Here is a 12,187-nt window from a genome sequence, read left to right as displayed (position 1 = left end):
CCAAAACGTTATCAGTGGCAGAATTATGGGTGCTTATTTCTATTTAATTTCTTGTGTCTTCTATTTTCCTTTGATAAAGATGTACTTTTTATGTAATAACATTTTTATTGAAGTATAATTGATACACAATATCATATTTGTTTTAGGTGTACATCAGAGTAATTACATATATTCATATATATTGAAATAGTCACTAGACTAACTCTAAAAAATATGAAATGTTTCACAAATTTGTATGTCATCCTCACATAGGGACCATGAAAATCTCCTCTGTATCATTCTAACTTTAGTATATATGCTGCTAAAGCAAGCACTATAAAATCACTTTAATAACCATTTTATGAACAGGAGTATCCTCACTGAGCATCTTCTCTCCAGAGGATGAAAAATCATAGTGCAGGAGTATGAAGATGTCCTGAAGGTCAAGTTGAATGAGAGGTACATATGTTCAAGAGGGATGACTAACTATTAGGAGAAAAAAACAAAGAACTTTTACATATGCTCCAAAAATGAATAACTGAGCAAAGACTTTTTAGGTCACTACTTCCTTCTTTTTTTTTTTCACTGTAAAAATTATTCATCTGGAAGGGGGTGGGTATAGTTCAGTGGTAGAGTGCATGCTTAGCAATGCACAAGGACCTGGGTTCAACCTCCAGTACCTCCATTTGAAAAAAAATTATCTGGAGATAGAGCATTCATAAATTGGGGGGCATAGGATGGGTAGAGTGGGGAAACTCAAATATTTTCTGTGAGCAACTTTACTTCTGTCTATGTTTATCTTATTATCAAGGGAAGATGGTTCATGATAGTCTCAACCACCAGAAATATCTCAGGATTTAAAAAATACAGTAAGAATAATCATTATTGATGCTTTTGTAGCACCTTTCAAAATATTAAAAAGGTTTCACTAACATCAAATGGGGTCTGTAATAAGCCTATGAGCCGAATCAAATCAATATGATTCATAGGGTCATCATGAAACGCAGGTTTCCAAATTGCTTACACACAAAAGTATCTGTTTCAGTCAAGGTTCTTGGTAGCAGTAACAGAGAACAACTCTCACTGATTTAAGCAGATCAATAGTAGATTAAAAGGGTATAAGGGTATTCTTCTATAATTTTTTAAATGATATTAAGTGGCTCACAGAATTGCTGGGAGGGCAGAAAAGCTAGCCTTGAAGCAGGAGAGATAAATCACCCACAGAACTAATCTGATGGGGGAGTTGGCTTGAATAACCAACCATCCTGGTTTTCCTGGGGCTGAATGGTTTCCAGGAATTCAGAGATTTCCATGCTGAAACTGGCGCAAGTGCTGGGGTAACCATGAGAAGGTGGTCCCCCTACAGTTGGTCAAGCAGTAGACCACACAGTCTGCCTTTTAGCCTCCTCTACATTGGAAATTGTAGATTGCAGTAATCTCTCCTCCCAGTAGGAGAGAGAGAGAGAGGGAGGGCGAGTGTTGCTTGTATCCTCAGGTCTGAGTCAAAAGTCCAGCAGATACGTCTGATTGAAAAGCCTCAGTCACAAGCCTGCATGCTAGGTGCAAAGGATGCAGAGACAATGATTATCTGACATCTTTGGCCTCCATTATGGGAGACATCTTTCCTTACCACCAAAATGTACAAGGTGAGAAATTCTCTAAATACGGGAAAGCAGTTCAGGTGGCCCAAATAATGACCAATTTCCACTACAGTATCCAAATTATTTTTAATTCTCTAATATTTATTTAAGAACACTAAGGCAACCATTTGCCTAGCATACAGTGGTTTCTTTGATTTAAAATTAATTTTTAACAAAATCTAAACTCAGCAGAAGGAAAGAAATAATAAAAATTAGGCAGGATATAAATAAAATAAAGATTAAAAAATAGAAAAAAAAAATCAATCCAAGGGCTGGTTTTTTGAAAGAGTAAACAAAATTGACAAACCTCTAGCCAGGCTCACCAAGAAGAAAAGAGAGAAGATACAAATAAACAAAATAAGAAAGGTGCTTAGCATGCACGAGGTCCTGTGTTCAAGCCCCAGTACTTCCATTAAATAAATAAATAAATAAATAAGCCAACCACCCCCCCCCAAAACCCCAAAAAACAAATAAACAAAAAAGTCAGATTAACAGCATGTTATTGTAATACTATCTTAATTACTTGGCCACACAATAGTTTATGCCTGCTGTAAACTTTCAAGTATATGATGAACATAATCCTATGTTTAAGTTGCAAAAACTTAATTGTTCTGTCTTTTCTCTCTCATAGTGGGTTGTTCTCTTTCCATTATTTACCCAGGAAAAATTTTTTTCTCTTTTGCTTTTAGTATTTCTAGAGGAGACAAGTACTTATACAAAGGCTATGGTGTTTGCCAAGAATGGATTTTAATGGAAACATTTAGCCTAAGACAAACCTTTAGAGCAGTAATGGACAATGTGTTCTACATAACCTTTTAGCCTTCACTCTTACATTTATTGTGATCAAGTCATTTGAGCAAAGGGTTTCAAGTCAGTGATCACGTATTTTTCTTAGCTATTCATTTCTCTTACAAAATCATGTTGAACAAACCCATTAAGTTTTTTTTGTCTTCTCTTCATATACTGAACTCTATAATGAGAATGCCTATAATTAATCAAAAATACAGTTTTTACTGATAGATAGCAAAGAACAAAACAATGGATCAAGAATTCTGGTCCTGACTTTCATGGTGTAATTGTAAGGTCTTGACTGTAATACTTAAATTCTCACATGTCAGTGTCCTCAATCTAAAAATGATAATAATATCTGCACTGTCTAGTTCAAAAAAATATATAAGAAAGCATTTATAAAACTATAGAACGGTAAATGCAAAACGTTATTATTGAATTACACTTCCAGCGTTTAGTGCTAAAAATGCAGAATGCTTCCTTTGATTTTATCTAGGAAAAATATCTCTGAAAATCAAATTAAAATTATAGAAGCTAAGAGATAAGTCCTTTTAAGTTTGTGGTTATGTTCTGCATGGCAGATTTTTAAGTGGTAATTATTAATGCATTTTGCGGGGAGGGTATAGCTCAGTGGTAGAACGCATTCTTAGCACGCACGAGGTTCCTGGGTTCAATCCCCAGTACCTCCATTAAAAAAATAAACTCAATTACCTCTTCTCAAAAAAAAGGAAAAAAAAAAAGAAGAAAATTATTAATGCAGTTTTCTTGTACTGTTTCCTAAATTCCATTCTTTCAAAAGTTTTCTAAAGTTGTATTTGTAGTCTCCCTGAAGTCCTGGGGATGCTCTTCTGAGTTTTTTATTTTTTAAATCTAAAATGTCCAAGATAAGATTTCATACGGGAGACAACTATTAATACAGGAAATAGAAAGTAGTGGAGTTGCTCTACTTAAAATAATTGCCCCCTAATGGAGACATAGAATACAAACTCCATTTATAATGAGAGGGAACAAATGGAGAGGAGGAGAATCTGTCGAAAGAGATTTGCTTGACAAATATACCATATCTGCTTTGTGAAATTACCAAGTGCCTAAGGACTAGAAAAGTACTCACATACCCCCTATGAAGAGGCTCCTTTGTTTTCCTTGATCTCTGGCCCTTAAATAGTGTCTGGATATTCTCATATTAACTCTCTGAAGGTATGAACTTTTTATAGATTAAAAACTGCTGATGTAGGACAGCCATGTGATTAATCGAGACACCAGAAATACAAGCAAGCTGGCAAAATGCTTATTCTGGCAGCTTTGTAAATGGGGCTCTTCAATAGGAAAAAATATCTCAACCCTACCCCTTTACAAAAGTTCTTTCTATATCTCAGCCTTCACTATCTAAACCTAAATAGAATTCCTTTCTATTTTCAATCCCCTTTCAACAAAGTGAAAGCTGAATATACACACCAGATTTTGTCTTTTGTCCATCAACACTCCAGTTGAAGGCAAACTACACTGCCTGTTAATCTCAAGTGGGATAAACCCTTCTGACTTTTCCCTCACACCTACTCTGAGTGTGTTTATCACAAAAGTTTAGCTTAGGCAAATGATCTAGTTTGCAGAGATGGTACTGCCTGTTTCTCTGGGTGACCTTGAGCAATCTCTCAGATTCTTTTCCTAGAGAATGTGATATAGTTAATAAAGATCTACGTGATCTATCTTATCCAAAATAATTTTTTTTGTTGTTGGTTGATTTCTTGATTGTCAGGCAGACCTTAGATTCAAAGTACTAAAAAGAGCAGTTCTTATTTGTAAAGTTAAATATTCAACACAGGATTGTTTATAACTAAGAATATAAAGGAATTTGACTTAGTTTTTCATGAGACTAAAATGTGCAAAATCCTACACATTAATACAAGTAAAATGCAAATGATGCCACGCTATGTCCCAAAGGAACTATAAAGATGTATAAGAAATAATTCCTGATTGCAAGGATCTTATAGCCCAGTAATTACTTGCTACAACCTTCTTTTAAAAGATGCAGTTCAAAAAACAGTTGAGAGTACTCCGTGTACAAGGCATGATAAAAATAAAAAAAAATAATAATTAATAATTAATAATAATAGTATCTCTATTGCAGTGTCCTAAATAGTATCTCTGAAATATTGTGGTTATCAATTAACTTTTTGTCTTCATCTTTTAAAAGTCAACAAATTTTATAAGATATATTAAAACAAAGAACATTCAACTGTAGATGACTTCTCTGTATGTACCTCCATACTCTAAACAACATGCTTGTGTTGTTATATCACATTCTTTTAGGTGTGGGCGTTCTCTGTTGTCTTCCCTCACTCCACCACAATTAAACACATACACACGCAATCAGTTCTCATTCCTCATCATCATAATATAGGGATTAGATAAATGTATAGTGTTTGTATTATTATGAGTATAGATGCTTTCAGAGCAGAGTAGTCAACTATGATCACTTTTGCAAAATGTTTTGCTTTCACTGGAGTTAATAATTTCCATGTATGTTTAGTTAATTTTCTATGCACTAATTCAATCAAAATTTCTGTCCATTGTTTAAATTTATTAATGTATTCGGTCAATTTCATCTTCCTAAATATTTCTGTGCCAGAGCCTCTGACCTGCACCAACTTGGACTGGCTGCATAGCTATCATCCTAGGATCTCCCTTGGCAAACATCTTGGAGATTTCTTTCACTTCTCTCTGAGGATAAACGTCCTGTTTTGAGGGAACACAACCTTCAGTAACTCCATGAGAAAGGATATGTATATGGAAGTAAACTTTTTTGAGATTTTGCATGTCTGCAAATGTCTTTTTCCCCCCTCTACATATTTACTGAGTATAGAATTCTAGATTAGAAATAATTTTCCTTCATGATTTTGAGGCCATTTCACCATTGATTTTTGTCTTCTAGTATTGCGTCTGAGGAATCAAAAGACATTCTGATTCTTGATGTTTTGTATGAGACATCCCCTGCCCCCACTTTTTTGGAAGTTTATAGGATCTTCTTTTTGTCTGCAGTGTAATATCATGGTAATGTGCCTGGGTATGGGTCTTTTTTTCATTCCTGGTTGTATATACTCAGTGAGATATTTCAATGTGAAAACTCATGAGCTTCAGTTCTGGGACATTTTTGTAAATTACCTTGCCAATGCCTTCCCAGGTGTTTTCTTACTTCTTTCTGTCGGAACTCCTATTATTCAATTGTTGGGCCTCTTAGACTTGTTCTCTGGGTTTTTTTTTTTTTTTTCTTCTTCTCTTATTTTCTAGCTCTTGCTCTTTTTGATCTACTCTGTGAAAGATTTCTTCAACTAGATCTTCCAAGTTTTCTGTTGAATTTTTCATTCATGTTACCATAATTTTCATTCCAAGGAATTATTTTTGCTATCTGAATATTGTTTTTATGTAGCATCTTGTTTCATGAACATAATATCTTCTCCTGTATTTAAGTTTTTTCCCTCCTTGTGTAATTGCTATTTCCTCAATTTTCTTTCTTGTATTTTTTCATTTTAGTTTTTATCTTTCTGTTATATCATTGCTTCAACTTTCCAGGACTCAGTTGCTCATATGCTCATGTTTAAGAGTAGGACACCAAAAGCCGATTGAAAACCTTAAGCATATGTCAACTCTGAGTTTTAGGGTGAAATGATATGGCTGAGTTGGTTGTTGAGGAACCCCTGAATTGTTATCTTTAGCTTTATTCATGGACTGGTCTGATTCCCCAGAGAAGGATCTTCCAATCTCCTGCCTAGAAGGTCTAGGCCTGACTGCCAGTAACTTGGAACCAACTGTGGTGAGAGGACTTGGGACTCAGTGCTCAGCATACACTCACATTCCCCCTTGTTTGGTACAGTACTGCACATTCAGCTGTGACTGATGACCCTCAGATCAGAGACTTTATTTTGCCCTCTCCAAAAAAAAAGTCTCTAGTTTTTTGTGGGGGCATGGAGTAGATAATCAGCAGCATGGAGCAAGTGATAAAATTTAGCTCTCTGCTTCTTCATTATCTTTCAACTAATCTTCCTTTAACCTTCCCTCCACTTTTATTTCCATTTCCAGAGGTACCTGGTCCTGCTAATTCTTGGCATTTTAAGCATTTCTGCAATGCAAGTCAGTTTAGTTCTTGGCTTTCCCTGCTACTTTAGGAGTCTGCTTTCACTGGACTCCTGAGACAGCAACCACCAATCTATTTGCTTCTTGGCATGCAAAATGTCATTAATTTTGTTTATTCTCCTGTTTTCTAGCTTGTCAGCATATGGCCTTAATTTCTTTTTCTTTCTTTTTTTTTTTTTTTTTTTTTTACTAAGTTTTTGTGAAATTTTAGGCAGGAGCAAAATTAGATACATGTGTTCTCTTTTACTGAGGAACCCCCCCCCCCTTTTTTTTTTTAACCTGGAGACCAGTGAATTAAAGGAATTTAATCAAAACCAGAACCATTGGAGAGACACCATCAAAGGCTAACATAGCTCTCCTCTTGTTCCAGCAGGCCCTTATGAAGAGAAAAAAGTTGCATGTTGCTCCACATAAAAAAATGAAGGCCTGTTAAAATATGGGTAAGGTAAAGCACTACTAATCAATGAAATATTTCTTTTCAAATAGACTGTACCGTTAGTAAAAATTCATACCTGCTTTTTTATTAATATACTTTATTTTTAGAGCAGTTTTAAGCTTACAGAAAAATTGTATAGAAAATACAGAGAGTTCCCAAATACCCTCTCCTTAACCCTACATACTTTCTCCTATTACTGACATCTAGCATTAGTGGAGTACATTATTACAATTGATGGACTAATATTGATGCACTATTAAAGTTCATGTTTTCCTTTAGGGTTCTGTCTTGGTGTTGTACAGTTATTTTTTTTAATAGTGTGTAATGTTACATATCCAGCACCACAGCATCTTACAAGATAGTTTGAGCACCATAAAAATCCCCTTTGTGCCACCTATTCAATCCTTCCTTTATTCCTCTTTCTAAATCACTGGAAACTACGGATCTTTTTATTGTCTATACAGTTTTTGCCCTTTTTAGAATGTCATTTGTTGATACTGTACAGTGTGGAGCCTTTTTACCCTGGCTTCTTTCACTTAGCAGTGTGCATTTAAGGTTTTTCATATCTTTTTGTGTCTTGAGAGCTTATTTCTTCTCATCGCTGCAAAATAATCCATTGTATGGATGTATCAGTTTGTTCATCCACTCACCTACCAAAGAACATCTTGGTTGCTTCCAAATTTTAGCAATTATGCACAGAACCACTGTAAACATTTATGTATATGTTCTTATGTGGACATAAGTTTTCAACTCATTTGGGTAAATACCTAGGGCACTGTTGCTGGATTAGATGATAATATTATATCTAGCTTTTTAACAAACTGCTGATCTGTTTTCCAAAGTGGCTGTCTGCATTCCCACCAGAAATGAACAAGAGTCCCTGTTGTTCCTCAGCACTCCCCACATTTGGTGTTGTCAGTGTTTGGAATTTTAGCCACTCCAAAAGGTATGGAGTAGGAACTCGTTTTAATTTGCAATTCCCTAGTGACATATGATGCTGAGCATCTCTTCACACATGCTTATCATTTATGTATCTTCTTTGGTGGGGTGTCTGTTCTGATTTTTTGCCCATTTTTAAAATGGATTATTTGTTGTCTTATTACTGAATCCCAAGTGTTCTTTATATATTGTGGCTACGAGTCCTTTATCAGACATGTTTTGAAAATATTTTCTCCAGACAAATGGCTTGTCTTTTTATTTTCTTAACAGTGTCTTTCACAGAGTAGTCTTGAATTGCAGTGAAGTCCAACTTATCACTGTTTTCTTTTATGGATTGTGCTTTAGGTGTGATAGCTAAATAGTCATCACCAAACCCAAGGTCCTCTAGATTTTCTCCTATGTTTTCTTCTTCTAGGAGTTTTATAGTTTAAAATTTTACATTTAAGTCTGTGACCCATTTTGAGTTAATTTCTGTGGAAGGTGTAACATCTGTGTCTAGATTCAAATTTTGCATGTAAATGTCTAGTTGTTCCTGTATCATTCGTTGAACAGACTATCTTTTTTCTATTGAATTGCTTTTGCTCCTTTGTCAAATATTAGCCACATGTGGGTGTATTTCTGGGATCTCCATATTTTTCCACTGATCTATTTGTCTGTGTCTTCTGCAATACCACACTGTCTTGATCACTGCAGCTTTATAGTAAGTCTTAACGTCAGGTAGTGTCAGTCCTCAAAGTTTGTTGTTGTTGTTGTCCTCCTCCTCCTTCCTTCTCCTTCTTCTTCCTCTCCCCCTTCCTCTCCTTCTTCTCCTTCTTCTCCTTCTTCCTCTCCTTCTCCCCCTCCTCCTCCTCCTTCTTCTTCTTCTCCCTCTTGTTCTTCTTCTGTATTATGCTGGCTCCTGAGTCTTTGGCCTCTCCCTATAAGCTTTACATGCAGTTTGTCAATATCCACAGAGCAACTTTCTAGGATTTTGATTGGGACTGCATTAAATCTATAGATCAATTTGGGAAGAACTGACATCTTGAAAATATTGAGTGTTCCTATTCATGAACATGGGCTATCTCAGTTCTTATTTAGATCTTTGATTTCTTTCATCAGAGTTTTGTGAAGTTTTCCTCCTATAGATCTTATACATATTTAATTACATTTATATCAAAGTATTTCTCTCTCTCCCCCTCTCTCCTTCTCCCTCCCTCCATCTCTCAGTTTCTGGCTCTGTATTTCTCTGTCTCTCCATCCCCCTCTCAGTTTGTGTCAAAATAAATGATGTTTTGCTTTTAGGTTCGAGATCCAAATATTTCTTGAAAATACATAGGAAAGCAATTGGCTTTTGTATGTTAACCTTGTATCCTGTAACCTTGCTATAATTGCTTATTAGTTTCAGGAGTGTTTTTTAATTGTTGATTCTTTGAAATTTTGTACATAAACGATCATGTCATCTGTGGACAAAGCTGGTTTTGATTTTTCCTTCTTAATCTGCATACCTTTTGTTTCTTTTTCTTGTCTTGTTGCATTTGCTAGAGTGTCCATTATGATGAATTGAAGAATAAGAATGGGAAGAGGAAATCTCGTTTGGGGAGAGGTTCCACGAGTAATTTAATCAGTCCCCAAACTATGAAACCAGCATGCCTACAACTCATATTGCAAAAATACAAACAAGACAATCTGAGCAGTAGACTCCATGTGCACCATTGGCATGGAAAACAGGAGCATCTCATTCCCTTTCACCACCATACCCAAACTTCCCAACATGACTCATGTGGCATCAAGAAACATTCAATATCTAGGTGAGATCTCAAGCATGTTACTACAAAATAAATGGCTCAAACTTGGGGCATTTTATAAGGAAGAGGGGTCATGGAAGATTTATCCAGGAAATAAAATCTCCATGGGTGGGAGGAGGTTTTTCCAAATAGAGACAAGTTAAAAAAAAATATCCCATTTAGTGAACTGTGAGTTAGAATAGCATGAAACTGGCAGGACGTGGCTTATATATAGATAAGCTGACCATACAAACCAGTTTGCCTGATGTAGTTGTTGCTTGTCTTCTGAGTGTAATTATTAATGGTGTCCCTTTCATTTTCAAAATTGTCTCAATTTGAGACATAAATTACATGATCACTCTATTTATAGGGGAAGTGGGAACAGTGGGGAAAGACCCCATATGCTTAGGGAGTTCTCCAGAAAACTCTCTGCTTACTCATGTAGGCTACAAGATTCCTCATTCTTAAAAATGAAAGAAGAAAAGAAACCATACAGTTTGGTTAAACATTCATATATGCATTAATAACAGGGCTTCCTGAAATCAGAGGTGTTAGAGCCATTTTTGTTCAAAAAGCTGTCAGAGGCACTTTAAGCTATCAAATGGCTTTTAAGCTAGATTAGCTCATATCTCCCAGCTCACTTTCAGCCTGATTGGAAAGTCCCTCTGAATTTAAAAGTCCTTCTCTGGTCTTTGAGAAATTTTCCATGCTGTAAGGAGCCAAATGTAGCAATAACCTGCTTCAGACCACAGGAAGACCCCTAGATATTTACATGATCTAATAGTTTATGTTTAGAACTAAACATAACATTTTTTTTCCACTCAGGGCCTTCTTCCTGTTACTATTTTGAATATTAAATGGAGTCCTCAGTGGGAGGAAATACTGAGCTGATGGCAGAAAAAGTCAATCAACAAATAATTTTCAAGCAACCTCTTTGTAGGTCCTTGGGAATATTGTCCTTGGGTACAAAAGCTAGCAATATGGTCAAACAATAAATATATTAAATAATTGCTGGAAAATATATTACACAAATAGTGTTGTGGAAGTACAAAATAACCTGATAATTATGTAATCTGGAAATTAAGCACAAAAAGAATTAGAGAAAAGGGAACTGAATTTTTAAAATAACATTTGGAAGAGATTTAGTTAAGAGAACAGATTGTGTGTGTGTGTGTGTGTGTGTGTGTGTGTGTGTTGGCAGTGAAGTAATGAGAATATATCTGAAGTATTCAAATTAAAATAGCAATTCTCAAGTTAAATGGAGCTATCACGTTGATATTCTGAAAAAAATCAATGATGAGAAGTAGAGTCATAGTATTATAAACTCTAGCTACCATAAATCTGGCACTACCTAAAGAAATGCAGGAAGGAAACATAGTAGGAGATGCCTTATTTTTTAAGGAAGATTAAGAAAAATCGGTTAGATCTTTTAGAAATTAAAAATATCATAACTGAAATGAAAACCCCAGTGGAAAAATTACTTAATCTAGCTGACACTCATTTATAAAAGAGCTGTATGACTGTGTTGCAGGATTGTTTGGTCATTGTAAACATAATGCATTTTAATCTGAGGTTTTGGTTGTAGGCAACAGAAATCAACTCTGGCTGACTCAGAAAAGGAATTTATTGAAAGGATACTGGATAACTTACAGAATTTACTGGAGAACTGGAGAACCAGACTCTGAGCTACCTAACCATAAAAAAAAGATGCTCATAATAACTCTTTGGGATTGGTACAGTGAGAGCACCATTCCTACTGACACAAAGCACTATTTGCAACATCTTGCACCACCAGTATCACTAACACCAGACACAGTGTCACCAAATGATAATTCTACCACTCTGTTCCGTGGAGTCAATCTTTCAGCAATCTCCCCTGAGTTCCTCGCAGTTTCATTTCCACTAGTACCTCCCAAAAGTTATATGTGTCATAAATACAAAGGATGCTGGAAGAGCAAGTGTCTGGAATGGCCAGCTTCTCTAACAGAAGGCAGAAACCCTGTATACATACAAAAAGAGCTTCAAATACTAGCAAACCAAAAAGAAAAAGGCAAACGTCACTGCAATTCACTCTCGTAACTGCCCAACAGAAGCAAACATACTTCTTCTCATTCTTTTACCAGTAAATGCCTCTGCTCATTACACTGCAACATAGCCTTCAATAACTGAAAGCATGTTCTCCATCTCCCCAAAATGGGGACACTATCAGTTGGTGCGGGGGGTGGTAAACTATTTTCTGTAAGCTAGTTTTGTAACCAAAGTTGTAATGGAACACAGCCATACCCATTTGTTTACATATCACCTACTTTTGTTCTACAGTGGCAAAGCTGAATAGTTGGAACAGAGACTATGTCTCACAAAGCCTAAAATATTTACTATCTGATCCCTTACAGAGAAAGTTTATCAACCATTGAATTAGTTCATCCAACTTCAAGTGCACAATTCCTGAATAATGTCTATTATTCCTTTAATCTTATCATTATCCCATCACAATATTCTCTAACCTCTAA

The 12,187-nt window shown here is 35.6% G+C and overlaps 1 non-coding gene across 1 annotated transcript; it reads right to left on the bottom strand.

Annotated features, from left to right (window-relative positions):
- Positions 1 to 207: 207 nt before the first annotated feature.
- On the bottom strand, positions 208 to 310 carry LOC116148241 (U6 spliceosomal RNA). The gene has a single exon (XR_004131760.1). It is a non-coding gene; the product is annotated as a U6 spliceosomal RNA (small nuclear RNA).
- Positions 311 to 12,187: the final 11,877 nt, after the last annotated feature.

The sequence above is a fragment of the Camelus dromedarius genome, chromosome 23 (genome assembly GCF_036321535.1).
Source record: "Camelus dromedarius isolate mCamDro1 chromosome 23, mCamDro1.pat, whole genome shotgun sequence".
NCBI classification, from domain to species: Eukaryota; Metazoa; Chordata; class Mammalia; order Artiodactyla; family Camelidae; genus Camelus; species Camelus dromedarius.
The sequence above is the reverse complement of the archived record's forward strand: the minus strand, read 5'-3'. Positions and strand labels throughout refer to the sequence as shown.